The sequence below is a fragment of the Canis lupus genome, chromosome 3 (assembly GCF_011100685.1).
Source record: "Canis lupus familiaris isolate Mischka breed German Shepherd chromosome 3, alternate assembly UU_Cfam_GSD_1.0, whole genome shotgun sequence".
NCBI classification, from domain to species: domain Eukaryota; kingdom Metazoa; phylum Chordata; class Mammalia; order Carnivora; family Canidae; genus Canis; species Canis lupus.
The window spans coordinates 20,565,486-20,592,122 of NC_049224.1; the positions used below are offsets into that span (position 1 = coordinate 20,565,486).

Here is a 26,637-nt window from a genome sequence, read left to right on the forward strand (position 1 = left end):
AGCCCTGCATTGTGATCCTTACTCAGTGGGGTGTCTGCTTAACATTCTGTCTCCCCCCACACCTTGTGTAGGCTTGCACTTTCTCTCATTCTCTTTCTCTCTCAAATAAATAAATCGTAAAAAAAAAAAAAAAAAAAAAAAAAAAAAAGAGAGAGAGAGATCCAATGTAGAAAATATTGGCTATGACCCAAGAAAGTAATGAAGGGATGTCTCAGCCTAACAGTTGTAGAGACAGCTTAGAGAGAAATATGTCAAGATTGGAGGAAAAGAAAAGAAACCTCTTACAGGGAGGTTTGAGATAGATTTCAGAGGTTTGATCCTATCAAAACTTATGGAGGCAACAAAGAATATCTAAGAAAAAAAGGCAATAGGAAACTCCAGGAAAAACAAAAAGCGTACAAGAGTATACTACAGTTGGGCAATAATAATAATAATTACACTGTCACAGTTGTAAAATTTATTGATTTTCAACTTTATATTTAACTTATAAAAGCATATATAAACTTAATTTTATGAATTTAAAAAGCAGAATGTAATGTCATCAAATTAGCTAAGATAATAAAATACAAAAAATACTATTTGGGTGGTGAGAGATGGGAAGAGAGCTAAAGTGTGACATCAAAGGATATTACCTGAGATTGTTGCATCAAGAAATACATGTAAAATGTATTATTTAAAATTAAAAAGGGGGCACCTGGGTGGTCCAGTCTGTTAAGCTGCTCTCAGCTACTGTCATGACCCCAGAGACCTGGGATCCAGTGCTGCATCAGGCTCCTTGCTCAGCAGAGAGACTGCTTTTCCCTCTGCGTCCAACTGCCACTTCCCCTGCTTGTGTTCTCTCCCTCTCTTTGTCAAATAAAGAAATAAAATCTTAAAAAAAAAAAGTTGAAAAGATAAACAGTGTAAAGTAGAAAGTGGTGAGGAAACTATAATTGGGAAAATGTATGGGAAGTGGTACAGGTAACCCATATCTGCATTTCCCATGGCAGGAAGTTTACGACAATGTCCCAAATTAACAACAACAACAACAAAAATGTATAAACATAATATTTAGCAATATGATAGTAATCACCAGAAAAAAAAGGAAATCAGGGGCACCTGGGGGTGCCTCAGTGGTTGAGTGTCTGCCTTTGTCTCAGGTTGTGATCCTGGGGTCCTGGGATTGAGTTCTGCATCAGGCTCCCCCCAGGGACCCTTCTCTCCCTCTGCCTCTCTCTCTGTACCTCTCACAAATAAATAAAATCTTTAAAAAAAAGAAAAAATCAGAAACAATTGAAAACATTTAAAATGATTATGAGGGACTATAATGAAAGTGAAGAAAGGGCAGGACACTGTCCTCTTCCTCATAAGTCAACCTGTTATTTTTTTACAACATATGTATCTTTTACCTCAATAAAAAATTTTTAAAAATAAGTGTATAGGGGCACCAGGGTGACTCAGTCAGCTAAGCATCTGCCTTAGGCTCATGTCATGATCTCAGGGTCCTGGGATTGAGCCCTATGTCAGGCTCCCTGCTCACTAGGATGCCTGCTTCTCCCTCTCCTCCCCAGTTGTGCTCTCTGTTGCTATCTCTGTCTCTTTCAAATAAATAAAATCTTTTTTAAGAGTATATAATTAAATAGATATAATTGACATATAATTTAAAAATATATATTATGAGCAGGAAAAGCTCTTCTTTTAGGGAGATGAGTGACCAGATTAAAAAGTCTGTCCCTTCATTTTAAGTTTCCTCATGCCCTTGCACACATCTTCCTCATATTCTAGGCCTTCTCCAAATTAGATCTTTTTAACACTTCCAAGACAGTATTTCTGATGGGGGCAGGGAGACTGTGAGTTTATCTCTGAAATATAAAGAACATAACTTTGGTTTTATATTAAGTGTGACAGAAACACTCTCTGTAGATAACATATTGGGAAAAACAGTGGGGATGTTGTGGAAGTAGCTAGAGGAGCCTAACAACTGAAAATCGACATTTCAATTTTCAAAATAGAGTCAATGCTGCGATTAGGCTATAATTCAATCTTATAATCGATGTCACCCACAATAACTGATATTTACTATATACTTACTTTATAGAAAGTACTTTGTTTCCATTATATTTAATCACAATTCCATAAGGTTAGTATTTTTATTACTAATTTACAGTTGAAGAATTGAGGCTCGGAGAGGTTAGGTAACTGGCCCAAGGTCTCACAGCCAAAAAGTGAGGATTTAGAGATATGAACCCAACTCAACTGACTCTACAGTTCACATTATACTGCCTATTTATTTATTCATCATTAGAAATATGAATATAATCTTTGGATTCTTTGAAGAACCTGCTATTTTCTGAATATTATTTTAATTCCCACATTCTTATCTTCTCTCAACAAATTATGTGACCACCAATTTAACACTGTTTTGTTTGAAGTATCACCCAAATGGCTAAGAACTCTGTCTAGAACTTGACAGCCTCCATTTGAAACTTGGGTCAACTGTATCATATGATGCTGAGCAGTGAGTCAACGTCTCTTGCCTTGATCTCTTCACCTGTAAGCTGGTCATAATATTCCATGTCTCAGTTGGTTTTCCTGGGATACTGAATGGGATAATCCACGTAAAACGCTAAGAACAATGCCTGACCCAATAATCTCTTGGCCTTCCCAAGGAAGTTTCATTTTTACTTCTCCCATTTTCATCAGTTGGAAGACTTTTAAAAAATAAGTTTATGATAATGGACTGCTTAATTTTCTTTCAGATTTATGATATGTGTTTAGTATTTTTTCTTGTGTTCATTTTGTATTTTTCATTTAAGAGCACTTATAGGAAGTATCCTAGGAATTACTAAAAAGCTGCCACTTTTCCCATGATTCAAATAGTCAAATAGACACTGAGCACTCTACATATCCATTCATTCATTTATTAATTAACTCCTTCTCCCACAGATGTGCCAGGTATGCTAAAGACATACCAGTGTTCTAACTCTATCTACAAAAAGGCAGGCAAAATATGGTGCCCAAATTGGTATTTGATCTTCTGTATTGTATGAATGCTAACTGTGGTAGGAATTAAGATAATGGTATCTGGAATTCTGAATGTGTCTCTGTTAAGTCACTTGTAATCTGTTAACATTTAATAATTAAATGGTTGTGGACTAGTGCAGCAGAATGGGGCCAAAAATCCTGTCAATGAATGCAAGAGGATCTTAAGCAGCTTATTGAAATAAAAAGAAAGGTAAAGTTTCTAAAATGGTATTCAGCCTTTATTCTGTGATGGAAAGAAAAATGCCAGTGCTTTAATTGCAAACATGGTTTCTTAAAGCATTCCAAGTTTTCCTTAGAGACTTTCAGAACCAGGGATTGACTATCCTTGTGCCTGCTTGGATAGAAAAGGGCTTGATAAAAGTGTTATGTCTGCTGGCACAGTTTAATCACTTAATACCTTGTTCCAATTGAAAACATAACCCAACCCCATTCAGATGATTGAGCACCTACACTTGATCTGTCTATGGCTTGTGCAGTCACTGATATTTCCAAGGGAAGTCTCGTGATTGTCAAAATGGAAATTAATTTCATAGACTTGGGCCAAATTGAAAAAAAAAATTGTTCATTGTAATCTGCTGCTGCTGATTCCTGAAAATGTTGTTCAGACTAAATAAGCTCAGGTCAGCCTAGAAGAATGGGCCGAGGTGGGGGACTGGGTATTGGGAATAGAACAGGGACTGTGGGGAGAGGAGGAAGAGAACTGAGAAAAGATTATTACTGGAGAAAAAGACAACTTCAGGGACCATGTCAGAGAGCATATTCTCCACATATTTCTTTTTCTTGAAGTTTATTTATTTATTTTTAGTTATCTCCACACCCAATGTGAGGCTCAAACTCACGACCCTGAGATCAAGAATCTCATGCTCCTCCAACTGAGCCAGCTAGGTACTCCTCCACATAGTTCTTGATTCTTATAATCACTGAAATAAGCTAGCTGGCTTCCAGAGAAAGTTATAAAATCGTCAAAGGTATTAATTCACAACCTTCAGTAATAGGTGGAGGGAAAAATTTAAGCTCTTTTTTAGGGTCTATAAAAATCTTACCGATAACACCATTCCTGAGATCTTCATTTTCTCCAACTAGATGGAGTGCTACAGTAGAGGGTCACAAAGCATTCAGTTCCCTTAAATTACTTTAAGAATTAATCCTCTCATCCATGCAAAGGAATGCAAATGAAATGATTGCTGGATTTATTGTGTTTTTGCCTACAAATGCTTCCAGTATAGGACAGTGGTTCTTAAACTTTCCTGAATCAGGAGTCTCTTTGGGAATCTAGTGAGATAGGAGGACCTCATTTACAGAAAAGTGGGTATATGCATCAAGGTACACATTTCTTTATAATCCCTCCTGTATTCCCTTAGACTGTTATGGGGCAATGGATCAGGTTACTCAGTCCTACCAGACAGTTAAAACAGAGTATTATACAGACAGTTAAAATACAAACTGATTGTATAAAATAGCCAGGAAAATGTTTATTGTCTTTATGTAACTGCACAGCACATTGAAGTAAAATATTTTTAAAAACTATAATTTTTTTAAGTATAATTTTTGAACTGTAGATTATTCAGTCTCCAAAATGAACAAAGCTGAGACCCAATAAGGAGAAAAGACTTCATGTTCACCCACTAGCTTGTGACGGAGAAAAAGGCTATATGATGTTCTGTGGGTATACATGTGTGTGCTAAACTTTCAAACTCCTATATGAAAAGAGTAGATTTAAAGGACAAATTTAACTTTTAAGAAGGCACTGTTTTTTGTGAATAATACCTATTCTGATTTCTACCCCAATATATTAGGGCATTATGTAGCAAAAGGAGGAATTAAATTCAGAAATGCTTGCATCTATATTTATTAAATCAAAACCTCATTAGGATAAATATTTTTATTATTTATCCATTTTTAAAATGTCACCTATTTCTAACTCAGGTGTGTAAAAATACAGTATTTTTTCTTCAAAGAATTTTGGAGGCAATTAATTTTCATGAAGTTTTCACGAAAGCTTTCATGAAGCTTTAAATTCAAGAAATTTCAACACTATTTTCCAGGGAAGATTATTTGAAAATAAATACTTTTGGAATTGTGAAATCGATCAATTTGTTAAAAACTCAAGTGGTTTCAGTTTATGAATCAGATATAAACAAGCAGAACAAATAGGCAATAAATTAAGTGCTATTAGGAAGGATTTTAACCTTGCAATCTTATCCGGGCTGTGTGTAAGAACCTTCTGCGAAGAATCAGTGGGAGGATGGAGAGAGGCCCTGGCATCTGCCTTCCTTGCATAAGTTGGATTGGGGCTCACATTCTGAGACACCCAGACGTTGACCCTCAGCTTGTCCTGTTGAGGCATTGCTGCCTCCTCTGGAACAGCTATTGTCTGTGAACAACCGGAGGTCTGAAAGCACTGTCCCCACTTCTGTACTCATCCTCCAGCCTTGGAGGCTTTAGAGAAGGGATATTGTTTTGACCTTAAGCTCCTTCCAGAAGACTGGGTTCTGAAGGGGGTTACTGCCAGGTGATTAATTCCCACTCTGGAGGCTGTCAGCCCCCCGGAGCCAGCTGCTGTTTGTCCGGGGAGGCAGAGGCGGCTTCCTGCGGCCTGGTGTGCCCCTGCCACTCTGAGCCCAGAGCTGTTTCGGGGCAGACCCCTCCCCGCTCTCCCCGGCCGGCCAGGGGTTTCAGGGTTCAAGCTGGCTTTGAGCCCAACTCACCTTCCAGAGAACCGTGGCCTTCCTGGCCAAAGGGATCAAAGGCTCTGGACCCGGCGTCTGTAGGAAGCAGAGGCACTGGCCTTTCGCTTCCTGAAAGTTCTGCCAACTTTACTTGTGTCCATTTCCGGGCCGGCTCTCTTTGGCTCTCTGAGGGGAGCTGGAGAGGATAAAATTGTTTCTCAAATTGCAGTGCTGCAAGGGCAAGCTCCGTTAGTGGGTGGGGGGTGGGGTGCGGGGAGAAGATGCTCGGCAGCCTAGTCCAGCCTCCCCCCCTCCGCTGGCGCTTGCCCAGCGGGGATGCAAGAAATGGGGGAGAAGTGACACCCTCCAATTTTTGCATTCTAGCTTCTGCCAGAGGACATTGCTTGGGGTCTATTTCTTTGTTTTGCTTTAGTTTTTTTTTTTTTTTTTTTGGTTTCTACTTTCCCCCCGTTCTGTTTGGAAGCACGCACCTGCTGTGGTTGACCTCTGCCCCCCCAAGCACACTCTCTCCGCCCTTTTGCTGCGCCCCTAAGCTCCAAGGTGAACGTCTGTGTTGGCAGCCCCCCCCCCCCCCCCAGCTTCCCCGCACTGACCACAGCCTCCCGCCTTAGTCCGCCCTCCTTGACCGCTCCCCCTTCCCGGGAGCCGGAGAGGTCAACAGCTCGACTCCAGGAGCCGGGTCCTTCCACACCTGGGCGTCACTTTTGAGATTTTCCCGCGCTCCACGGATAGAACCAAGCTGCGACCCCCGCCAGGGGCGCGGGCTGCACGCTCGAGCCGAGAAGCCCGGGAAGAGCTGGGCCAAGCCCCACCCGGGTCCTCGCGTTGGTCTCAAAGACTTTTTAGGGACCCTCTCACGTCTTTGCTTTGCCGGAGCTTTACATCTCACTTCTGTTATAAATTCCCAAAAGGAAAGCAGGCGATGGGGGAGGGACCATGGAGGGGAAAAGAGAAAAAAAAAAAAAAGAAGAAGAAGAGCGAAAAGGAGACTCTTGAAAAAAAAAAAAAAAAGAAAAGGAGACTCTTGGATCATATATTTATTTTATATAAAGAAATGATACATATGTAATTTTAGATTTTCTTCCGATTTAGAGTTCTGAGGCTATAGAAAACCTATTTTTAACACCCCCCTTCTCTCATAACGGCCTTGATTGCTTAAATTGCTTCTAATTGGGTGGCACATATTACTGGAGACGAAGGACGCATGACAAGCAGCCTTCATTCTTTCGCAAATTTAGATAATGTCTCCGGATGAGTATCTTTTCCGATCTGGAAGAGCTAGAAAACTCTTAAACTGCCCCGCAGTTTTCCTGAGGGGTTTTGTGCAATAGAAGAGAAAGGTCCTGACCACCGCACGGTCATGCAAATAAATAGACGGCGTTTTGCCCAGCGCGCCGCGCCACCCTCTAGGGCCAGCGCTGCCCTCCGGGGCTGGCGGGGCGCGGAGAGTAAACATACTTTTTTTTTTTTTCTTCTTCCCCTTTTCTTTAGTTTTCTTTTCTTTTTTTCTTTCTTCTTTCTTTCTTTCTTTTTTTTTTTTTTTTTAACTCAGTCTTCCTTCCTTCCCTTCTCTGATGCATGTAAAAGTTTTTAGGAAGCCCCTTTGGCGACGTAAACCAGCTGCTGCGCCCCGTGCGCGGCCTGCCCCGGGCCTGGGTGGCCCTGGGAGCCCCCCGCGCGCCGCGCCAGCCCCGACAGCTGCAGCAAGGCCGCCCCGGGAGGGTCGGGCCCGCCGGGCCCCCGGAGGCGACGAGCCGCCCGACGCTGACAGGTGGAGCCCCAAGTGGGGTGCGTCGAGGCCGCGGTGGGAGGTGAGGGCTGGGCTTCTCTAAAGTGCTCTGGGGGTGGGGGGCGGTGGGTAGATCGCCCCCGAGAAGAGCAGACATCTGAAGGGGGTGGCAGTTGAGATGATTATGGTCAACTGAACAAATGAGACACGCAGACACGCTGCGCATCATTGTGCCACCCTGCGGCCTCACTGTTGGCACGACCCCCAGACAGACGCATAGGGGACTAAAGTTCTCATTTTTTTAAAAGGATTTTATTCATTTAGTCATGAAAGAGAGAGAGAGAGAGAAGCAGGCTCCACGCAGGGAGCCTACATGGGACTCGATCCCGGGTCTCCAGGATCACGCCCTGGGCCGAAGGCAGGCGCCAAACTGCTGCGCCACCCAGGCGCCCCTAAAGTTCTTATTTAAGGCCAGGAGACGTGACAAGGGGAAGGGTCCTGTTCGGAGTCGCCTTGCAATTCTTCCCGAAAAAGGAAGAGCCCAGGATGGCGCGGGAAGCGCCTTCAGGGCACCTTGGGTTGTGTCGCAGCCCAGTCCCGGGTGAGGCCCGGCCGGCCCAGGGTCTGGGAGCTTGTGGGTCCTTGGAGGTGAGCTGCAGGCGGGGGCCCCGCCGGGGAGTACGGGTGGGCGGCGCCGGGCCCCGCGGAGGCTCACCTGCTGGTCCCCGCAGCACCCACCCACCGCCTGTCTTGTCCCGTTAGGCGTCAAAGGGAGTGCACGTCACTTTTGGACGAACGTGGCACTTCTGCTGCATCAAAGGCCCACTGCTAGCCAGCTGCACGGTTTCCGCGGGCCCTCAGGGTCACTGGGGTAGCCCGAGGAAGAAAGGTTTGGGCACTGAGAAATATTCAACGGTGGCCAAACTGGTTGCTGCAGGAGGCGTGCGCCTCACCTCCGGCCTTGGCTGGGTCCCCCCCAATGCTGCGGACACTCCCCGGCTGCCTCACTTGTGCAGCTGCCCCTCTCCTAGTCCTGAAGGTGCAACGCAGGGGAAAACATCACGGTGTGGGGGGCACGGGCCCCTCCAAAGGGTCAGGAAAATCCCTCCTACCCAGGAGGTGCCTTTCGGGGCGGCAGTTTGAAAACTAAGAGACAACATCAAAGCTTCTCCTTTCAAAAAGGTAGCCCTGGGGGTCCCAAACCGATTTTTTTGGCTGCCAAGGAAGCAATTGGCTGAAACGAAATTGGGGTTCCAATAGGGTCAGGGAAAGCCCAGGGCCCCTGGCCCGGTTCTGGAGGCCAGAAGGGCGCTTCTCGCCCCCGCCCCTTCCAGGAGGAGAAGGGAAAAGGAGGAGACAGGGCAGAGAGGGGGAGAGGGGAGAGCGCAGGGGAGAAAGGAAGGGAGAAGAGGGGGATATTTAGCAAGTTAAGAGGTTAAATATTTGAACAGATTTGTAAATATATAGACAGCCCTTGTTATTTGGAATGTGTAATAATGCCTTTTGTGGTGCCGTCTGGCTGGGAGGCTGCGGGGAGACCTCTCCCAGCACCTTCCTCCCAGGGAAGTCAACTGGAAAGCTCTGGAGCTCCCCAAACAACAACAGGGCTACTACCCTCCTTTGGGGAAGGGGAATTCGCCCTCCTTCCTGTCTTAAAAAAAAAAAAAAATACGAAGGAAAAGAAAAAAGAAAAGCCGAATAAATGAAAATGTTTATTTTTTTTATTAGGTATGATTTTTTTTTTTTCCAGGAGCATTCCAGAAAGCCATCTCCAGGCTGAAGTAATTTCAAAGTATTGTTTAAGCTGATGACATACTCTAGCTCTCAGTTATCTATTGTGCATCCATTATTTCTTTGAACCTAACTGTCTGGCAGGCGTGTGCGCGCGCGCGTGCACGTGTGTGTGTGTGTGTGTGTGTGTGTGTGTGTGTGTGTTTAGAGAACCTGGGTTCACTAGCGGTTCTTCTGTGGCTTAGCTGGAAGGGGGGGGTTCTTTACGTTTTTCTCACGATAGTGTTTTCTGGAAAACTGTACTGATGGCAGCTGATGGCATCTGTCCTCTGCCTGTGCCCGTGGGCGGAGGACACAGGCTGCGGGTGTGTCCCGCCCCCAGTCGCGCGTGCGTGTGCGTGTCCGTGTGTGTGTATACACGCATTATCTGGTGTGTGCCTCAAATGGAGCCTTTTTTTTTTTGCTCCTGTCGCCGTCCTGCGTGTATTAGTGTTATGCAAATAGAATCATCCTGCTTGAGTATTTTTTGGAGGGGGAGGGGATGAGCCTTTTAAATTCTTCTCCCATCTCTTCTCGGCAGTCTTTCCCCTGCGTGTGCATTTACTGCGATGGCTTTTCCGGGGGTGGGGGGTGTGCATGCGTGCGGGGTGGTGGTGGTGGTGGTGGTGGTGGTGGTGTGCGGGCAGTGGGCGTGTGCCCCAGCGTGTGGCCGAGCGTGTAGGGCCCGCGGGCACCTTGCGAGCGATGCGCGCTCCCCCCGGGTGTCCCGCGTGGCCGGGCCCCGCCCCCACCGCCCTGGGGTTCTCGGGGTGACCCTGCGCCCATCCACGTACGTGCGCCTGTCCCCCTGCCTACGCGCATTGTCTCTCTCCGTAATCCGCACGTTTCACATATATTCTCTTATCTTTTGGCAAAGTGCCTTTTTTATTCCCGGAAGAATATTTATTGATGTGATCATCTGAAATGAAAAGTGGTCTCCCATGAAGGAGATGGAAGAGAAAGGAGTGTTCATCTTTCTTAATAGACGGGGCAGAGCCAGTTGACTGGATCACAGGGTCTCTCCGCACTTTCTGCGTGTGTCTGGGTGCGGGGGTGGGGGCAGGGCCGGAGCGGGGGAGGGGAGCGCAGGCGCCTCAATCGGGAACAAAGATGGGCCATCGCGCCCCCTCGCGGCCAGGCTTCGGGTTGCGCCTCCCGGGCCGGCTTCAGCCACAGGAATCCTGTCATTTCCTCCGTTAAGCCAATCAGCAGCCGCGTCTCAGACCCGGCCTCCGGCCGCCACCCAATCAGCGGGCGCCATGCAAATCGCCGCTTCCGTCCCGGGGACCCGCGGCGGGTCCGCGTCCTCCCCGCCCTCCCGCGCTCCCGCCCGAGCAGCTGCCGGCCGAGGGGGCCGTGCCGGGCGCCTGCCTCATGCATATGCAGACGAGCTGCCCCCGCCCCGCCCCGCCCCGCGCCCCCCGCGCCCCCGCGCCCCCGCGCCCCCGCCGCGTCCGCGCGCCCGGCCGGGCGCTGCTCCGAGCTGCGGTCCCGGGCAGCTGCTTCCCCGAAGGAGGCCTGCGCGCGCTCCTGGAACGCGACAGGCAGAGGGAGGAAGGTACTCTCCTTGAAATCCCCTCGAAGGTCAAGTTGGAGGCTTGCGGAGCCGGGGCGAAAGGCGGCGAGCGTGCCTCTGCGGGTGTGCAAGGGAGGCTCTGCACGCAGGACGGTTGTGAAACGTCTCTCTCCTCCCAAACACCGGGTCCGTTGCTCTGAAACACACAGTGTGCTTGGTCACGTCCAAAGGCAGGACGCTGGTAGACGGTTTCGAGAGCCCAGAGCTACAGCGTGGATTTGTCCTGGACCTCGGGCTACACAGCTTCCAAAACTGCAAAGGATTGGAGATGAGCTCGCACGGCGTTAGAGCTCCCTAGTGCTGGAGAGAGTGGGGGGCGGGGCGGCTACAGACCTGCCGCAGCGCCCGCCCGCGCAGTGCCGGGGGCTTAAGCCGCGCAGGTGAGCCCACCTGGGGCACAAACGCGCACCCATGAAAGGAAAACCAAATCCCGGAAGAAAAAAAGACCTGGGAGTAGTAGGTTGCTATTGTACTTCCATCCAGACCCTGGTTTCCGGCCTTTCAGAGCCACCGGGAAAGGGTAGGCGAGCTTTGGACACTGCTCAGAGCTGACCTTGAGGCGCACGCAGGGGACAGGTGTCGCTGGAGAAAATCGCGCTTTCCATAGTGCTTTGAGATCCTCTAGTGAGAGAGGGGGGAAATGGTCAAGTGGTCTTGTTTCATAGATGCCCACTTGGACGTAGGACTGTCTAAAGGACTTTGTGGTGGGAATTGAGTCCGTTGCCCCTCAAATTTTATGCCATGGAGAAGTGAGTAGAGGGTGCAAGATTTGAAATATTTCGTCATCATTTACTCATTCAGCACGTGACCACGGAGTGCGCATCGCATGCCAGGCACGCAGCATCCCCCTTCGATGCGAAGCACCCGTGTATGCGCCTGGATTCTCAGGTGTGATGGAAATTAGGGAGAGGAACAGGGATTTGGGGATGGTTTTGGCCCTAGAGTTGCCCATTGTCTTGCAGAAAGAGGTGACAGGAAGGACAGATAAATGTGTAACATGGAGCATGGAAACGTCTTAAATCTCTGTCCGGAATACGGTGAATTCGTATATTGGCATATTCCTGCAGTGAAATACTCCGCAGCAGTTAAAAATGAATAGTTTGTCTTCAAAGCATGCTGGATGAAAAAAGCAAATTGCAAAAAACAAAAACAAAAAAAACAAAAAACAAAAGCCCCAAAACAAACAAAAAACAAACGTGGGATATTGATGTTAATATTAGCAATGATTATTGTAAAAAGATTTTTAAAACCTTTCCAAATATAAAAGTTGTTACATAATTATGTATACAAAATAGAAGTATACAGACATGTCCTGCCACCTTCAGGACGGAGGATATCCCTGGGAGAGAAGGATCCTTGCACCATATGGGCTTGAGCTATATGAATAAGGTTTATTTCCTTAAAGAAGAAAGGTGGGGTGAGGGGAGGAAGAGAGAATTAGAAAGATAAGAGAACATGGAGAAGTATGGGAAGACTGTGTTGAAGTGGAGACATTGAAGCTAACCGCTTGAAGTGACAAGCAAGAGCTAAATGGGAATATTCAAAACATGAGAAAGAAATACTGAAGCTTTTGCACTTTTTATTTAATTTTTAATATCCATACTGTAAAATTCACTTTTGGGGGGTATAGCATTCTATGAGTTTTACTAGTGCAAGGAGTCACATAACCATCCCCACAAGCAGGAAACAAGTGTTCCATTACTCGCTCCCCAAATGCCTTTGTGCTAGCCTTATTTATTTTATTTATTTATTTATTTATTTATTTATTTATTTATTTATTTATTTAGTGCTAGCCTTTATAATCAACCTTTACCATTTGTAGTCACCTCCCCTATAACTTTAAATGCTGAAAACCACTCCATCCCTATAGTTTTGCCTTTTTTCAGAATGTCATATAAATTGAATCATACAGTATGTAGCTTTTTCTTTGCGTCTAATTTCCTTCACTTAGAATAATGAATTTGTCTTCATCTGTGCTGGGTTGTTAGATGTAGTTAGTTCCCATATAATTTGTCCCTTTTGACTGCTGAGCAGTATTTCATGGCATGGACATACCACAGATAGTTTCTCTTTTTTACCAGTTGAAGGCCATTTGAGTTGTTTCTGGTGTACAGTCTTTTTTTCTTTTCTAAGTAAGCTCTGTGCCCAACGTGGGGCTTGAACCCACGACCCTGAGATCGAGAGTTGCATGCTCCACTAAGTCAGCCAGGCACCCCTGGTGTGCAGTTACTTGATTCCAGAGAGTGGACTCATTGTTGTCTAGGGTGTTGTCATGTATAATGTGGGTCTTTTATGACTGGTCATTGTATTATATTGTTAAATGTCTTCACTTATTTCCTCCAGAGGTGAAATCTGTAATCTGATTTAAGGACCGTGCGTTGTGAGCTAGGTATGGCCTACTCAGCCAGATGTATAGAAAAACATACATGTTCACAGTCATTTGGAATTGCCCTATAACTAATTTAGTTGTGAGTGCAGTAGGACGTACTAACTAGAGACTCTGATGGTCAGCTTGTGTGAATTTGCATGTATGGCTGATGACCTAACAGTTCTAACTCTGAGCATCTGTGTATTTCCAAGTGTGCAACTATGGCTTGTTTCTAAATATTTCCTTAAATCCTATTGAAAGATGGACCTTGGCCTTTTGAGATCCAGCTTGAGCTTCAGTGGCAGGCTGAAGTTTCCATGTATCTGATTCAAGATGGTGATTTATATCACTATTCCAGGGGTTCCAAACACTTATAAGGATTCTGTGTAGTTCCAGATCCTGGTCTATAGTGTCAGTCCTCAACGGTTTGGTTTCTTCTTGTTTGGTCTTCTGGTTGTTTCTCACTGGGACCCTGAGAGACTGACACCTGGGCTCTATAGAGTAGGTGCTGATTCAGAAATAGAGTACACCTGTGGGGTTATAAACATTTCTTAACATATATGCCTCAGAGTTCCAAAGCCAAATATCAGATGCTTGTGAGTTATCTACTACTTGGAGCCTTATTGGATTTATTTACTTTTAAAACCTGTAGCCCTGTAATGGTTATTTGAAAGCTGTTTTGGTCAAAGGCAACTGGCCCTGTTTTAAGGTTCAAGGTGGAAATGAGAGAACCAAACATTGTAATTTGACTACTCTCTGGATGTGGGTTTGAGTAGAGAAGAGGACACTCCCAGCTGTAAAGAGTGATTATGGTGTTGTGATCAAAGGTACTGTTTCTCATCCTTGTTCCGTTGCTAAAACAGCCCGGAATTTCTTTCTTTTTTTTTTTTTTAAAGATTTTATTTAATTTATTTATTCATGAGAGACACACAGAGAGAGGCAGACACAGGCAGAGGGAGAAGGAGGCTCCCTGCAGGGACCCTGATGTGGGACTGGGTCCCGGGACTCCAGGATCACGCCCTGAGCCGAAGGCTGCAGCTCAATGGCTGAGCCACCCAAGCATCCTAACAGACCGGAATTTCAATTTAAATTGTATCCAGGGGCTACACTGACACTTTGCAGGTCATCCTTAGTCTTAGTTCTAATAATTAGCACCACCCTTTGGTAAATGACTCTAGAGACAAAAGTTTCATTTAACTAGTCAACTAAAGGACCAGTTGGTAAAATAGCCACTTGTAATTTACTTTGGATACATGTAAGGAGAGGTTATAGAGGTGACACATCAAGAGCTAGAGCGGCCACATTTGAGCTTTGTTAAGGCTTGTGAGACCTTGAGAACAACCCTATCTTATGTGTACACAATTTTCTTGCTTACAAAAGGGCAAAGGAGCAAACATGTTGCTATTTTTTGTTTTAAGATTCCCCCAGCAAGAAGCACTTTATGAGCTCCTCTTCTCTTCCGGGTGGTTTGGCTGGTCTAATAATTGAATTGATCTAAGACAGATGAACAGGAGAAAAACAGAATCCATGCCTACAGGAGCCCCGTAAAAATATGAGACCCAAAGGCAGCCAGGTAATTGAGGCTTACATAACATCCTGAGCAAGGGAAAGGGATAGAGATGTTCGACACAGAGGGACAGAAGGCCATTTACTGGAAGGCAGAGAAGTTGTTTGGAAAACAAAGGTTAGCCTGTTATGCAGATAACTTTCTTGGGTAAAAAGGTATCTCTGATAATAGCTCCTTTCCAATGTAAATTTAGGCAGCTGAGGAGGAGGTAAAGAGCTTTTCCTGAATCTGCTGGGTTTTGATTGCCTTTAGCTCAAAATAATCCTTATGCCACAGAGACATATTTTGGGGTGGCAAATCTGCTCCCCTTTGAGGCATAAGTGAGTGCCTTATCATAATGTAGGAATAATGACATCTCAAGGCTTGTATGATGCATTCACAATCAAGGAAAGTCCCAGAACGGGGTTGACTCAGCAGTACCTGACCAGGATGCTTAATGCAGTGATGAATACCTTTGCTCCTAGGAATTAAATATAGAGGTGCCTGGAGCTTGTGTAAGGTTCCCTGTGCCATTTGCAAAAGGTACTCAGAGAAAAGATAGGCTGATTTTAATTTTGATGTTTTAATCATCGGTTTAAGTACATTTATGATTTGCTTTGCAAAATGTCAACAGGCATCCCAAGTGGATAATATTTTTAAAAGATTGAATTTCTTATATTTATTCTAATATCATTTCAAAAATATGGTCATTAGTGCCTACAGGTTCATTGGTTAGAACAACCCACTCAGATGATTATTTAAAAACATCTGACAACACTTTTTGTTATTTTCCACATTGTCCCCAATTTTCACTGATTAGAATTTTAGCAAGATAGATCTAAAGGCTTCATTCTAGTTCTGATACATTTAGGAAGGGCTTCAAATAGCATTCCTATCTACAAGATGGCCCAAGGACACTCTGAGAAGATATAATTTATTATCTGATGTATTACATATGCATTTCATGTTATAAATAATATTATGCTTTTGTATATTATATACCCAACTATTGACAAAACACTTTCACATAGATTATCTCATTTCATGTAAATTATCTCAGGATAACCTTCTATGAGGACTGTGAAAAGGATAAGTTTGTTCTTCTTATTTTATGGTAAATGGTATGGAGGTTCAGAAATATTGAAAACAGCTCGCTTTTTTGTAGAGCTTTTTCTTTGTGCCAGGCAGTGTTCTAAGAACTTTCCATGTTTCAATTCATGTGGTCTAGATAGCAGCTGTAGGAAGCACATACTCTTATTCTCCTTTTCCTTCTATTGACTGAACTGCAGAGGTACAGAGAGAGAAAGTAACTTGTCCCAAGCTACAGAATGAGTAGGTAGTGGAGTCCCCTGAGAATCCACCGGCCTGGTTCCAGACCCCAGTGATTAACCGGTACACTCTCTACCCAGTCAGAGTTCAGCAATTTGCCCAGGCAATTTGGCCACTAAGTGTAGAATCATTAACTTCCAACATGGGTTTTCTGATACCCAGTCAAGTGCCTTTCCATTGTGCATTTGGTTCTAACTTCTCTCATTGTCTTTGCTTTATTGTGTCCCACGTTTTACTACCTTATGGACATCGCATATTTCCCCTAATGGAATGTGAGCTTCCTTAGTGCAGAGAAGAGAGAATGATTCCTTTTCTACATGGACTCTCCTTTACCATGTCTGGAAATTGTTCCAAGATAGAAGGAGTCGCTTAAAATATATTGAATTGAATCGAAGTTGTGGAACTCCTTGAACATTTTAGGCCTGAGAATTTGCAGCTGGATCTTTGGTGACATAAAAATGGTTGACAGGGGCACCTGGGTGGCTAAGTCAGTTAAGCATCTGCCTGCAGCTGGGGGCGTGATCCCAGAGTCCTGGGATTGAGTCCCACATTGGGCACCCTGCTCCGTGTAGAGTTTACCTCTTTCTCCCCCCTGCTTGTGTTCTCTCTCTCTCAAATAAAGAAAATCTTAACAAAAAAGAAAGTGGTTGACAGTGGGAAAGGGGCAGTGATTAAACCAGGGAAAAAGGGAAAGAATTGATGTGATAGGAAAAAGTGCGATAACCATGTTTATATAATCCTTACTATGTGCCAGACATTTTTTACATATCAACCTATACGATCCTTATGACATTTTATTATATCCTCCTTTAATGAAAGGGGAGAATGAGGCACAGAGGTTATATGACCAACATATAAATATACATGTTTCTGGGTGTGTACGTGTGTAGAAGGAGAGAGAAAGTCATGTACATTGTTGCCCATCTCCCTATCTCCCACATAACAATTCCCAAGGGTTTCCTGGTATACTCATTTGACTTTCTTTTTTCTTTTTTTTAAAGATTTTATTTATTTATTTTTAGAGAGAGAGAGAGAGCGTGCGCATGCAAGTAGGGAGAAGGGCAGAAGGAGAGAATCTTAAGGAGACTCTTCGCTGAGTGTGGAGCTGGATCTCACGACTGGAGATCAAGATCTGAGCTGAAACCAAGAAGCAGCCACTCAACTAACCGAAGAACCCAGGTGACCCTATCTATTTGATTTTCATCAGATATTTTCTATCCTAGATGCCCTACACTACTGACTTTTCCTCCTCTAATCTCTGCAAAGCACCACACCTATCTTTCTAAAATATGTATCTGATTCTGCTCTTTGTATTAAAACATTTACTGGGATCCCTGGGATCCCTGTGGCGCAGCTGTTTGGAGCCTGCCTTTGGCCCAGGGCGCGATCCTGGAGACCCCGGATCGAGTCCCGCGTCGGGTTCCCGGTGCATGGAGCCTGCTTCTCCCTCTGCCTATGTCTCTGCCTCTCTCTCTCTCTGTGTGTGTGTGTGTGTGACTATCATAAATAAATAAATAAATAAATAAATAAATAAATAAATAAATAAATAAATAAAAATAAAATATTTACTGATTTCTCATTGCTAAGAGGTTATGTGGCCAGCCACATCACAGCCCTGTTTTACATTTTCATCATCATTTCAGCCTCCTTTTCCCAGGCCTTTTATTATGATTGTATTTAAACCCTTCTTAATCCCTGCATGGACCATGTACTTTAATTCTCCTGTGGCTTGTTGGGAAGGGAGAATTTTTCTTTACCTTTCAGAGGTTCTTTGGCTGGTCTGAGAATTAGATTGACATGAGACAGATTAACAGGAGGAAATCAAATCTAATTTTGTATATACAGGAAGCCCACATACATTCAAAGGAGAGGAGGACAGCTCACAGGGCAGTAAGAGGAGCTGGTGACTGGTAATTAGATGTTTGCCTTGCCATACAGATGGGTCACTCAGATAAAATTTATCTCTGGTAGAAACTCTCATTCTGAAAAAGACTCCCAATTTAAATTCTAGGAAGTTAGGGGAGGGCAAATTTTCTCTTTTGCCCGCTTGGTCTTGATTACCTTCAGCTCAAAATATTTCACGTGCCAAAGTGGCAGAATTTGGGGAGATTTGTTCTAAGCTTCTTCATGACTTAATCCATATTGTCCTTTCTGCCTAGAATGCTGTTCCCCCACTTTTTATCTGGCGAATTGCACTTATCCTGCGGGATGGAGTTCAAATGTATTTCTTGATGAAGCTTTTTGTGATCCTATAGATAGAATTAATATATCACTCCACTGATATATTTATAAAGATCTACTGAATGCTTAAGTCCTGCAATTATTATTATTGATGAAGAGAATGCGATTCAGAGGCTTGTCCAATATCACTTGCATAGTAAATTTTCAGACAGATATGCCTGACCCTAAAACCTATAAATGTAGCCACTTTGTTTTGTTTCCTCCTTTGATAGCCCATATTAGAGTACATATCACTTTCTCTTCAATAGTATGAACTCCAGAAAAACCAGTTATTTACTTCACATGCTTTCTGCCTAGTGCAGTGTCTGTACTATATAAGAAGCTCAGAGAGAGAGAGAGAGAATGAGAGAAGAAGCTCCATGAACACAGGTAAAAGACTGAATGGATGTCCCTTACCTGGCCCATTGTATCCCACACCACAGATCATACCCCCACACTACTGACTTCTGCAGTGGCTAGCCACAAAATTGACCATCTTGGCAGCTGTTGCCAGTGAGAGTCTTTATTCAACGTATTTAATAGGTATGGCCAGAAAATAATGGCAAGGTACAATTTATTCTACAATACTTGGGCTGCAGGTGCTGTCTTTTTTGTTTTATATTTCTGAATGAATCAGAACTGGCTTGAATCTTATCTTTATGATAGACATAAATATCTATGTTATAACCTAGGAGTATCCCTTCCCTTATTCAGAAATATTTAAGAATCCTATGAGTTTACGGAGGTCCCACAGAAAAGGCCCATGGCTGCTCTGGGCCCAGGAGAACTCTTGTTGGGGCCATTGTGGCATTGCTTCCGGGTACCACATGGTGCTACCATAGATTTCCAGGTCAGGATGCTTCTCTGATGAGCATTTCCACAGGACATGCATCTCAGTGACCATCCTTTGGGTTTGTGTATTATCCAAGGACATGCTAGGTGGTATCCACTGTCCACAGTCAACCCCTGGAGATTCATCCACAGGGGTCTAGCAGTCTTCCCTTTCCCTTACCCCAAACAAAGGATCAATTCCTCTTCTTTTTCTGACAACGAAGCTTGTTTGTTAATAGAAAGATCCAGACCACAAAGACACAAATGTATATTTACCTCCATAGTCTAGAAACACTTCCCTTCCTTTATAAAAATTCCTTCTTCCAAGGACAAATTGGAAGACTTCATGGTATCTTCTTGCTAAAGGAGCTACAACAAGATCTTCACCAGGTTGCCCTTTTAAGTAGTTAAATCTTTAGTGGGGTTTCCAGTTGAAATAACAAAAATGTACTTAATGGTACACATAAGTGATAGTTGTTCTTTTTAAAGGAGTCACTTGCTGTACATTATTGTAGTTTGCCACCATCATCTCAACAGTTTTTTGATTCCACCCTCAGGTTTTCAGAGCCTGTAGCCCAATTTTTAAAAAATCATTCCCAAAGAGCACAAATATTTATGTTTGAAAATGGATTTGATTTCGGAAAGAGTCCAGCGTTATTTGGCTTAGTTTTGTGAATAAAATCAGCGTGAAAAGCTGCTTTTGGTATGAAAGGAGGTGAAACTGTAAGGTAATACCACTGATTTTGTACGTCTTAACAAGTCCATAAGGAACTTTCTGAGTATAGTGTCATGGATGGAGGGTCAGGGAAGTAAATATCTAGCTTCCAAAAGTGACTACAGTAAGAATGGTACAATCTGAATACAAGTATTCTGGAATATTTGTGACCAACAAGTGTCATTATTGTCTACGATTCTATAATTTGCATATTATGTCCAAAATTTTTGCTGAAAATAGCAATGGACTAGCGCTTCTCAAATTCCATGTGAACAAGAATGCTCTAAGGTATTAAAATGCAGATTGTGAATCAAGAGCTCTGGTGTAAGCCCAAGATTCAACATTTCTAAACAGCTCCCATCCAAACATGATGGTCCAGGGACCTCTCTGAGTATCACTATCCTAGACTCTCTAAATAGCTCTCTTAAGCAAGTTAAATCTTGATTTGCCCATTGATTTTGGTGCCCACATTAAACTACACATGAGTTTGTTTTTTAGCAAAATATTTCTTTATGTTCCTATATATGAACTTTGTGTCAGAACAGATAATTTTCTGTGTACTTTATCAATGAAGATGCAGCAGTGACCCCATGACATTTTCCTTAGATTGGGTATTTTCTTTATTCAGAACATAACAGACACTTCCATGGGGAAAAAAATGATAAAGTAATTTAAGTGTTCAACTTCACTAATTATTACATGGCAGTTATTATCACATGAGAGAAAGCAAGGTACATTTTGATATATTTAAAGTTGTTATTTCTGATTTGACAATTTTTGAAACTGATGTTACAAAAGTTCTTTTGCTAGCTAGCTAAAAACAAAATCCTATTTCACAGCTAAAATGTAAACAGCTAAGATGTAATCGGAGGACTAAATTTTCACAGCTACAAAAACACAGCTGTGAAGCATAACTTTAGATTGTAATAAAACCAAATAGTTCTGCATGCTAATAATGGATATTACAAATAAAGATGAGAATGACTTTGTTAGAATTTTTAGTATTTAAATACCTTCGCTAATGTTACCTGTTTAACTGAGAATGTTCTCAAGCTACCTGCCACATATACATCTATTGAATGTCTAATATATAGATTTTGCTAGGATCTAGTGATACAGAGTTGCATATGATAAATCATTCTTTCAAGGAGTTATTTTGTATTGCATAACATGTTCTGTGTCAGTTCGTTTGAGGATCTTTTTTCAGGTTATAAAACTAGTGCATGCAAATTGGAAAAATATTAGAAAAATACAAAAGAGAATTACAAAAAGCAAAATATACATTATTAAAAGACCTACCACTGTTAATATTTTATATTGTATTTAAGTTTCCACTGACCTAATTCTAAGTATTATTATTTATGGCTTCTTGGTGTGCTTTATTATTATTATTTTTAACGGTGGAAATAACTCTTGCTGGTCAGTGTCAAGGTATATTGCAGTTGAATTTTTATGCCTATGTTGGCATGGGCTGGATTTTGGAAACCCACAATAATGTTGTATATGATGTGTGTGTGTGTGTGTGTGTGTGTGTGTGTGTTAGTATGGAGACTTAAAATTACTAAGGAATTGGAGCAGTGGCTGGAATGCCATCTAACTCTGTAGATACTACCTTTATGATATAACTGATAGTGTTTATATCCCTAGAGTTACTTATGTGCTTATTATGTTTTGCTTTCGGTTTTGTGATAAATTTCTTAGATTGTGATAATTTTTTTTAAGATTTTGTTTATTCATGAGACATACACACACACACACACACACACACACACACACAGAGGCAGAGACACAGGCAGAGGGAGAAGCAGGCTCCCTGCAGGGAGCCTGATGTGGGACTTGATCCAGGATCTTGGATTCATGACCTGAGCCAAAGGCAGATGCTCAACCACTGAGTCACCCAGGTGCCCCAAGATTATGATAATTTTAAATTGGGAGTCAGTGGACCTAGTTCTTTACTAAAACCTGTCACACATTTTTATCATCTGTAAAATAAGGTACATTAACTACATATCCTTGGTTTTCTTGATGTCTTGAATTTTAAAATTCTGTGGCTATTTTTATTTATTTTATTTATTTATTAAGTTTCCTTTTTTTAAATTTTTATTTATTTATGATAGTCACACACACAGAGAGAGAGAGAGAGACAGAGACACAGGCAGAGGGAGAAGCAGGCTCCATGCAGGGAGCCTGACGTGGGATTCGATCCCGGGTCTCCAGGATCGCGCCCTGGGCCAAAGGCAGGCGCCAAACCGCTGCGCCACCCAGGGATCCCTATTTTCAAATTTATATCTTGTGTGTAAATAGATCTATCCTCATAGATCCCTTCATATACTTTTTTTTTTTAAATAATTTTATTGAATACACTGCAAGGGAGCGGTAAGCAGGACAGCAAGGGAGAGATGGTTTGTGATATGTTCGTATATTTTTGATAATCACCTGAATCAGTGTAAACCTAAAGTTTCTTTTAAAATCTATAATTTGGAGGTCCCTGGGTGGCTCAGTTGGTTGAGCAGCCAGCTCTTGATTTTGGCTCAGGTCATGATCTCAGGGTCCTGGGATCAAGTCCCACATTAGCTCCACCCTCAGCAGGGAGTCTGCTTAAAGAGTCTCTCTCTCTCTCTCTCTTCCCTCCTCCCCACTTGTACTCTCTCTCCCTCCTCCCAATAAATAAATAAATCTTGTAAAAATTAAAATCTATAATTGGAATAATAATCTAGAAAAGAGCTTGTCAAATTATTGCATGTAGGCTAAATCTGACCCACTGACTATTTTGTAAATAAAATTTTATTGGAACACAGCTACACCTATTCATTTGTGTATTATCTATGGCTGCTTTAAAGCTATAAATGGTGGAGTTGAGTAGTTGTGTTAGGGACTGTATTTACTATCTGAACTGTCATAGAAAAAAGCTTGTTGATCTTGATCAAGATTAATGATCTTTTGGATCAATAAATGTGCTTTTCTTTGGATACTCAGAATGACTATGAATAAGTATGGTATCTTAGTTACAGCAGCAGGGGATATAGATATGGAAGACATTGCCTGGGTCATATAAACTAGCCCCTGGTTTTGTAAAAAGGGCTTTTTCCTAAATGGAATTTAGTTGGGCTTGATTTCCAGAGGTCAGCTAGATCTGCATCAGATAAATGCCGCATCTGTTGTCATGAGAGAAACTAGAGTATCAGAGTGAACTCTTTAAACCTGCAAGATTCATCTTGAATGACTCGGGCAGAAGCATTTTCAATTAATATAGGGACCCTTTGTAATAAAAACCAGGCCAGGAAAGCCGTGAGCTTTTAATATCGCAGGGTTAGAGGTACTATTTCACAAGGAATAGGGGCCAAAGTCATGTTAATAGTTGATGTACACATTTCTCATGAAGATTAGATAGGGCCTTGCTCAAGTCTTTGGAAGAAGATGAACCTTTCTGTGATTAGGGGTGTAAACCTTAAAGTATTTGGCAGGAAAGTGAATTGCAACATTACTGGTGAAAAGTGTCCTCACTGACCTTGAACTACCCACCTTTTGCATAGACCATGGACTTGGAGGAAGCTTAAACAGAGACAGACCTCTCTGAATTCCTAATGAAGCCTGAGACAGCAGAGTTTGCAAAGCAGAAGATGGACCAGACCCAGGACTCAGTGGCGGAAGAGTGGTTTGTCCTTTTTTGAGAGGGGCTGAAGAGAAGACAGCTGAAAGGACCTGAAGACGCTTGGGAGAAGGTGAGAGAAAGGGAGGGAGAGTGTCCTCTTGGAATCTCCTCCAGAGGCTGAGATAGAGGGACCTTGCCTCCTCTGGTACTGTGAAAAGTCTACATAAGTAGACGTTCATGACCTCAAAGATTTGGATCCTTTGCTGCTTTGGGACACCCTGCAAGCCTTTGGTAAAAGAATGCTAAAATATCTGTCAGGGTCTAGTTGGTATTCTGGTGAAAGAGTTCTGGAATGAATTCAGTTTGAATCTGAATAAATACCAATCTGCCCATTTGCAGACCACCAGGAAAAGGGCTGCCCAGCCTGAGTGTTCAGGGGCTCCTTCCTCTGATTCTTCATTCCTTTGCTGAACAGAAAGGACACTCCTGCTCTCTGCTCCAGAGAGCTTAAAACTGTTAACTGGGTGGGAAATTATCAGTTGTTTGAGATGATTGGAACTGAATTGAGGTTTTCTTTGTGAAGCAAATAGAAGATTTAAAAGATTATTGAAAATAATTTAATTTTCAAGAGAAACTGAAGCATCTTGTATCAGCAACAAATAGAAAAATTAACTTCTCTTTTTATTTATTCCTTTCAGCCTTTTTCTTGTTGTCATGGCATTAATTACTCTGATGTTATCACAGAGAGTGGAAATGTACTAAACCCTTTTCATTTAGAAAATATTTTAAAAATCACTTCCTGAGGTTCAGATGATTTGGGAGAAAAATTAAAACTGAACTTTATTCAGATGCTTGGGCTTTCTTTTTCTTTTCTTTTCTTTTCTTTTCTTTTCTTTTCTTTTTCTTTCTTCTTTCCTTCTATCCATCCATCCATTTTCTTCATCTGCTGGACCAATGTAACAACATAAGCTGACAGCCTGAGTTGCCTATTATATACTGGTAAGATCAACACACTAGGCAGTATTATCCTGAAATGTCTAGAAGAATTGTCCTCGATAATAATGGCTTCTGGGGAAAGATTGGTAAGTCACTTGCATGTTTTTATGTTTAGGCAGAGTTTGACCTTCAAATAACGTATTAATTTAAAAAAGTTTATTTAGGGAGGCTTGGGTGCCTCAGTCAGTAAAGCATCTATCTTACTCTTGATCTCAGCTCAGGTCTTGATCTCAGGGTCATGAGTTTAAGCCCTGTGTTGGGCTCTGCTCTGGACATGGAGTCCGCTTAAAAAAATTCACTTAATGAAAACTAGTCAAGCAAATACTCTAAGTTATTAAGATAAAAATATTAGGCCGAATCACATGAACTTGCTGATATTTAGACATCTTGAACTAAGACAATGGCAATTTTGTGTTTCAAGCTAATACATAGATAGACTCTTGAGCATTCCCCCCTTGTTTTTTAATTTATCCTATTGCAGTTTTCCAAGACAAAAAAAAATGTATTCCTTTCTCCACTCCTGAAAGAAGAATCTAGCATAGTATTTCTAAAGATCTTAGATATCCTTACTGGCTTTCTCTTACTCAGTTTTCTTTTGTTTTTTTTTACATCCATTAAGCCCTAGAGAAGAGAGGGTTAGAAGGTGATGTTTTGAGCTGAGTTTAAAAGGAGAATAGCAGATTTTCTAGGTCCTAGTAGGGTCTTCCATAGAATAGAGAGAAGGGTCATATGTGGGTGATGTGTGAGACTACAAACCCAGACCATCCTGCCATGCAGTGTTCTGTGAGGAGAGAGGCCCTCTCAGGCAGTCATAAGTGGATGTTTAGGTTCTGCAGTCTTGAGGGTCATGGAGGAAGGCCTCTGTGGCCAAGCTTTGGAAATTGCCTTGGAATAACTGATATGGGCCTGGTCAATATAATGTATTGAAGACTGATGGCCTTTTCTCAAAATTTCTGGACTATACTCTTATATAACCCTACAGAGTGTTCCTAAAACATGATTCAGTTTGAACTTTCCTTCCACTTTAGCAGGTATAGGCAGAGCCAGATTAATTTGTGTGTGCTTGCACTCACTTGTGTACATGCACACATTCTCTCTCTCTCTTTCTCTCTCATACACACACACACACACACACACACACATGCACACACAGTTGTTTCCTGCATCCATGTGTTGTGGAGGAAATTCATACTTTTTACCTGAATTTCCTACTATACAGATGAAATAACTGATTGAACATTTTACTTTCCTAGTGGTTACGTTGCATAATAGATATATAACTTACACTTGTCTTTTCACTTGACTTTTATAAGGTGAGAATCTAATGAAATTTTATTTCTGATACTCTTTTTCTCCTATCCCTCTTTTCTATCCACCTTTAAAAGTGTAGAATAAACGAGAGGTGAGAAATACAACTTGAAATGATACTGAGCATTCTTTAAGCAGTAAATAGTCGAATGAGTGGTAGAAGGGAAATAATTTGGTATAGGATTTGTTACTATATGAAGTTCATCTATTCCACCACTTAGTGCATTGCTTTCTACCTTTCCATCTCTTTGGATTACCTTCAGTGCACAATCATTTTCCTGCTGATGGGCTGATCTTAATTTTCTCTGGAGAGAAATCTGGTTTTGTTTATTTGTTTCCTGAACTTCCTCCACCACCTCTCTCTCTTTTGTTTCAGGAACAAATTCTTTCAAATTTCTTATAATGTTTTCCAGTTATCAATTTGTCTATTTATCCTTTCTATTAGGCCATCACTGAAGGTTAAAATGGGCACAAGTCTCAAGTGTCACGATACTCTACTGGATGTATTCTGGCTGTACAAGACTTTTTTGCTTAGGTCCTTGGTTTATGATTCTTCATTCAGTGTTGAGCTTTACTAATTTAAAATATATTCACCATAATTCACCATAATAATTCAAGACAGACCTAGTCAGGATCTGAGATTCACATTTTTTTATAGTGCTCTTCAAGTGAAATTTTGGGACTACTGGTCCATGATCAGGCTGTATGACCAATATGAATAAAATGGAAGATCACAGTGTGATTGGCTGAATCTTTCACGATTTTCTGAACTGTAATTTCTACTGTAGGGCTCACATATGGTGAGAATTTTTTTTAAAGCCCCAAGTGGAATACCTAAGATACAGATAAATTTTTTTTTTTTTTGTCTCTTCAAGGTATAAAAAGTAGTCTGGGAAACTGGCCAACATACTGACGTTTCTTTGGCATTATTACTTTTTTTTTT

The 26,637-nt window shown here is 42.3% G+C and overlaps 2 long non-coding RNA genes across 2 annotated transcripts in view; one reads left to right on the forward strand and one right to left on the reverse strand.

Annotated features, from left to right (window-relative positions):
• LOC111095145 overlaps positions 1-5,822 on the reverse strand; it is a 60,584-nt gene extending 54,762 nt beyond the window's left edge. Inside the window, exon 1 of the long non-coding RNA XR_005356755.1 lies at positions 5,733-5,822. This is a non-coding gene — a long non-coding RNA (uncharacterized LOC111095145). The remainder of the gene's footprint in view (positions 1-5,732) is intronic.
• Positions 5,823-10,676: 4,854 nt separating this feature from the next.
• On the forward strand, positions 10,677-24,237 carry LOC111095147. Its single transcript, XR_005356756.1, has 3 exons — positions 10,677-11,169; positions 17,055-17,211; positions 23,332-24,237. It is a non-coding gene; the product is annotated as an uncharacterized LOC111095147 (long non-coding RNA).
• The last annotated feature ends 2,400 nt before the right edge of the window (positions 24,238-26,637 follow it).